A 6,127-nucleotide genomic window follows, 5' to 3' on the forward strand; every position below is an offset into this window, starting at 1 on the left:
CGGGCATCATCTGGGAGGCAACACCCAGCCTTGGGGCCAGGCTGGGTGGGTGCTGATGGCAGCAGGGACCTGGGTGTCTCTTGCTGTTCCTCTCAGGCCTCTTCTGGGGGCCGGGGGGACTTTCAAGGATGGAGGGGACCCTCAGCGAGCCGGCCCGCCACATTTTGTTCCCATCCTGATGGGAAGCTCCAGTGGGGCCCCTCGCCCTCCCGGCAGGGCCGTGACTAAAGCCGAGCCCCGCCCGCCCCAGTGACTGGGCCTGGCTTTGTGCGCTGGCCTTTCTTTCTCTGCCGGACCATGGAAAAGGCGGCGTCAGCGCCCGCTTTGTCTGGCCCCTCCGCGCCGCTGTTCTCAGGCCGGGACAAAGCCGCCCGGTTCACAGCCGCCCGGGCGGATGCAGCCATTCACTGTTTGGATAATTCGACCACAAAAAGCGTGTGGCCCTTTCGCCTCCATCAGCGGGACTCAGCGCCCCGCCCCCACGGCCTTTCAGGGCTCTCTGGAGAGAAAATTCCCACAGGTTCCCGAGGCAGGCGAGAGCCCTGGAAACAGCTGCTTTGGCCTCTAACGGCCCCTGTTTAAATCCCGGGGCTGGCTCTGTGGCCGGGGTGAGGGATCGATTCTCCATCAAAAAACAGGACAAGAGCCCCCCATCCCAGATGCAGGGTCCTGGGGCCCTGATGAGCTCTGCCCTTCCACTCTCCCCTGTGAACCAGTGCGAGGCTCCGGCCAAGTCCTCCCTCCCTCGGGCCTCAGCTTAGTTTCTAGAGCTGCAAAACTTGGGGATAAATCATGTTTGTGTCCCAGGGGTCACAAGGCCTGGGTCGGATCACTGGACCCAGAGCTTGGCACATGGTAAGAACTGGAAAGCAGCCAGCCCTTCCTCCCACACCCACGGGGTGCTCTGTGCCCCACAGGCTGCAGAGTGCAGGGCATGGGTGTGAGAGGCGGAGGGGCTGTGTGGGCATGTGTGCAGTAATCAGGCTGCCACACTGAGAAAGGGACGCACCGCTGGACCCCACAGCTGAGGGCCTCTATGTCCTGCCAGACCTAAAACCAACTTTCCACCCAAGACCGGCTTCATTTCTCCGGCGGACCTCGTCTGAGAAACCCTCTTCCTCCCGGCCCCGATCTATCCCCAGCTTCGGCACAGCCTCACCTCCCTCCTCTGGGAGTTCAGGCGGCCGCCCAGGGCTCTCCCATATCCACCATTCTCCCTGCCCATGTCCAGCCTTCAGCAAGCCCCGCTGGCTCCACCTCTGTGCCATGTTCAGAATCAGATATATCCACCCCCAGGTCCCAGTACTGCCCGCCCTCTCCTGGCGGCTGCAACGGCCTCTACCCACACTCCCTGCCTGCCTCTGCCTCTCTCCCCCTCCAATCTGTGAGCCCCTGCGGCCCCCACACCAGGCCAGACAACACAAGGGCCACCTTCGAATGCGGTCTGTGGGCATGGAATGAGCAAATGATCAGTCTGAGCCCTTGCCCTGGGGGGTCAGTGCCTGCAGGGCCTCCCAGGGCCAGATGCACCTGGGCAGGTACCTGGGCCCTGGACCACTGTGGCCTGTGCTTCCGGAAACTAAGCAGGGCAGCTTGAGGCGAATCCTGGGATGGAACTGCAACCACCCTGGCTGGGGACAGCTGGGACCACACCACCAGCAAATTGTGGATTGCAACAGCAGCTAGACGTTTTCACCAAATCTGTGCAATCAAGGTACAGCTTTTAGAAGCTGATTCTGTCTAGAGTGACTCATTAGACGTGATTGTGAATGCTCTTGCAAATTCAGTTGAAAAGTTCAGCACAAAGGCACAATTGTTTGTTTTTGCAGTGATGATAGACATACAAATTCTGTGGTAAAAGCAATGTTCTCATTAAAGTCAGACACCAAATGGGGTAGAGACGAGCTTGGTGGTGACGCTCACGGAATTCCTAACTGCAGCTGACCAAGCGGCAAAGCAGAGCCTGGGGTTATTCACCTCTGCCCCCGTCTTCCCGTGTGCCCAGTCACAGGAGCTACACGGCAATGCGTCTGAGACGACGCAGTGTCGCCTTCAGAGAGCTCCGACAACCCCATCAAAAAGTGGGCAAAAGATACGAACAGACACTTCTCAAAAGAAGACATTTATGCAGCCAACAAACATATGAAAAAAAGCTCATCATCACTGGTCATTAGAGAAATGCAAATCAAAACTACATTGAGATACCATCTCACTCCAGTTAGAATGGCGATCATTAAAAAATCAGGAGACAGAGGCTGGAGAGGATGTGGAGAAATAGGAACACTTTTACACTGTTGGTGGGAGTGTAAATTAGTTCAACCATTGTGGAAGACAGTGTGGCAATTCCTCGAGGATCTGGAACTAGAAATCCCATCTGACCCAGCAATCCCATTACTGGGTATATACCCAAAGGATTATAAAACATTCAACTATAAAGACACATGCACACGTATGTTTAATGCAGCACAGTTCACAATAGCAAAGTCTTGGAACCAACCCAAATGCCCATCAGTGATAGACTGGCACATATACACCATGGGATACTATGCAGCCATAAAAGAGGATGAGTTCCTGTCCTTTGCAGGGACATGGATGAAGCTGGAAACCATCATTCTCAGCAAACTGACACAAGAACAGAAAACCAAACACTGCATGTTCTCACTCATAGGTGAGTATTGAACACTGAGAACACATGGACACAGGGAGGAAAACATCACACACCGGGGCCTGTTGGGAGGTGGGGGCTAGGGCAGGATAACAGCGGGGGGAGGATGGGGGAGAGCTAACATTAGGAGAAATACCTAAGGTAGATGATGGGGGGATGGGTGTAGCAAACCACCAAGGCACATGTATGCCTATGTAACAAATCTGCACGTTCTGCACACGTACCCCAAAACTTAAAGTATAATCATCAAAGAAACAGAACACAAAAACGAGGAGCTGCCCCGGCACAGAGACTCCAGCCCTGCCGGCCTCTCGCCGCCCAACACAGAAGCCTCCAAAGCGCGATTTCGAGGATGAGCCCAGGCGACCCTGCGATGCTCACGCCTGTCTTTGCAAACAGGTTCTCTCAATTTTGCTTGTGATTGGTTAAAAAAAAAAAAAGAATCAGTTAGAAGTGTAATCAAAGACTTCAGCAAATGAAGCACCCAAACACTTCAGCTTTGAAATGTAGAATTGCGATGATGAGAAACACAACTTGCAAACCAAAAGATGTTAAAATTCCGCCATCCCTACAGAAGCCAGACAGGAATTGACCACATTAACCAGTGAACGCTCCGAAGTGACAAGATTTCCTCTGGGAATCGTACCAGTGTCCTCGGGAGTATCTTGACCCTTGGGAAGCACCTGCTCAAGGAGTTCCTATTATTAATTGGGTAAATTGATATTCTGGATTGAAATGGGTTGGAATTAAGTAGACCCACGGTTTTGCAGCACCTGCATTTGAAGAAACATTAAAAATAATCACAGAAACAATTTATTTGATGAGATTTGTCTTGTATTCAAGAAAATTCATATCCAAATTCAACAAATATTTGCACTCTGAACAGAGGCCAAAAGACAGCACCTGTGGGAACATGTGGGCTAAAATATTTACACATTTCAATGCAAAATATCAGAACTGAGACTATGCTGTGTGCTCACAGGGCACCCCAACCCTGCAGAGAGAGACGGTTTTCTTAATCCAAATGTCATGATCTACCCAGAAGTGTCCATTGATAGCTCACATTCACATTTTGGGGCCATTAAAACGTGAATGTGTGCTGTCAATGGACACCTCTGAGGAGACCATGACTTTTGGATTAATGAAGATTAATCCAGGCCGGGCACGGTGGCTCACACCTGTAATCCCAGCACTTTGGGAGGCTAAGGCGGGCGGATCACTTGAAGTCAGGAGTTCGAGACCAGCCTGGCCAATATGGTGAAACCCTGTCTCTTCTAAAAATACAAAAATTAGTCAGGTGTGGTGGTGAGCACACATAATCCCATCTACTGCAGAGGCTGAGGCATGAGAATTGCTTAAACCCGGGAGGCAGAGGTTGCAGTAAGCCAAGACCGTGCCACTGGACTCCAGCCTGAGTGACAGAGCAAGACTAAAAAAAAAAAAGAAAAAAGAAAAAAAAGATTGGTTGAGCAGGCAGGCGTGGTGGCTCACGCCTGTAATCCCAGCACTTTGGGAGGCCGAGGCAGGTGGATTGACTGAGCTCAGGAGTTCGAGACCAGCCTGGGCAACACGGTGAAATGCCATCTCTACTAAAGTACAAAAAATTAGCCGGGAGTGACAGCATGCACCTGTAATCCCAGCTACTCAGGAGTCTGTGACAGGAGAATCGTTTGAACCCAGGAGTCAGAGGTTGCGGTGAGCCAAGATTTCACACACTCCTGTGCTCCAGCCTGGGGTGAAAGAGTGAGACTCTGTCTCAAAAACAAAAACAAAAACAAGAAATTACTTGGGCGTCGTTGCAGGTGTCTGTAATCCCAGCTACTCGGGAGGCTGAGGCAGGAGAATTGCTGGAACCTGGGAGGCGGAGGTTGCAGCCATGAGCCGAGATCACGCCACTGCACTTCAGCCTGGACAACAAGCAAGACTCCGTCTCAAAAGAAAAAAAAGATCAATTCAAACTTTGAAGACTGCAGGAAAATAAACTTTAAAAATAATAAGTCTATATTTTAAAAATATGCTGTACAGAGAAATACCATGAACATAGAGACAGATGAGCTCAAAAATGTGAGTATGACCGAGACTCAATACTCCACGTGTTATTTTTCAAAGGTCAGATAGTCATATATTGGCACTCACCGTGCGCATGCCTGGCCCTTGGAGAGGATCCTGCCCAGCCCCTGCAGAAACCACACGGTAAAGTAGTAAACACCTCAGGGTGGCAAGGGCCCTCGGCAGACTCCAACCTGCCTTCCTCCATAACTCCTTCCTGCCTCCTTTTGACTTAAACTTCTGCTCCATTATCACCTCCTCCAGGAAGCCTTCCCGGGCCCCAGGCAGGGTTCCATGGCCCCGGCCTTGCTCATCAGGGCCTTGCCCAGTAAGGAGGCAATGAAGCCTTCTGGACGAGGGGGCCTGGAGCTTTGTCTTGGAGGTGACAGGAGTCTTCGTGGCAGAGAAGACAGGCGAGTCCCCAGGTGGGGTCTGAGATCAGTCAGGGAAGCTGGAGGGTGGAGGACGTGGTTGGGGAGAGGGCTGTGGTCTCAGCAGCACTGAGGTTGGTGGCCCCTGTACTTGCAGCAGACCTGGGAGGGACTGGCCTCTGAAGGCCACAGGGAGAAGCCACCGGTACCAGAGCCAGGCTCAGCCCAGCCATCCTGCCCGCCGTGGTCCTATCTTCCCCAGGATGCTGAGCTCTGTCCCCAGAACCAGGGAGGCTTCATGCTGCAGATCTGGCAATGGGAGGGCTGGGAGCAGAGCCTGCACAGACTCTAGCTGTGGATGAGGCTTTTTTAGCCCAGGGAGGACAGCGGGCCACACAGCCGTCAGGGCAGTTGGGTAGAGAAGGACGTAATGGCATGCCCCTGTCTTACAGATGGAGCTCTGGAGACCAAGGTGCTTGGCCCAAGAAGCTGCAGGTTGGAGACAGAGCCCTGAGCTAGGGGTCCTGAGCCCTCGTCCTCCAGGGCTCTGCCCTTCACACGGAGAACTGCATCCTCAGCCATCCAGGGCCGAGCTGCTCCTGCGGCCCCACGGAGCACCCATGGTTGACCAGGCTGGAGGCCCTGGGGGTGCAGAGCTGGATGCCAGGAAGAGCTGATTCCTCCCAGTTCAGTTTTACAGAGGTGGAAACTGAGGTCTAGAGAGATGCCGCTGGCTTGCCAGAGCCCACAAGGAGGGCAGCTGCTTCCCCAGAAGCCAGGCCCCCGGGGCTGGAGAGGGGCCTCTGGGCAGGGCCCTTCTCAGGAGGGAGCCTGCTGGTGGCTCTCATGGAGGAGAGTGGAGGGAGGAGGCAGGAAGGGAGGAAGGCAGGCCCTGTCTGACCATGCAGCTTCTTGTAAAAACCGAAGAAAAGCTGCCGGGAAACTCATCTGCAACCGGTTTAGCCAGTTCCTAACATCCTCCCCGAGCACCGGGGTTCAGGCTCACTGGTGCTCAGCTCTTCTCCCAGGCCTGCTGTACGCG

This window comes from Aotus nancymaae, unplaced genomic scaffold (genome assembly GCF_030222135.1).
Source record: "Aotus nancymaae isolate 86718 unplaced genomic scaffold, 86718_ANA_hifiasm-v0.15.2.pri h1tg000076l, whole genome shotgun sequence".
In the NCBI taxonomy this organism is placed as follows: domain Eukaryota; kingdom Metazoa; phylum Chordata; class Mammalia; order Primates; family Aotidae; genus Aotus; species Aotus nancymaae.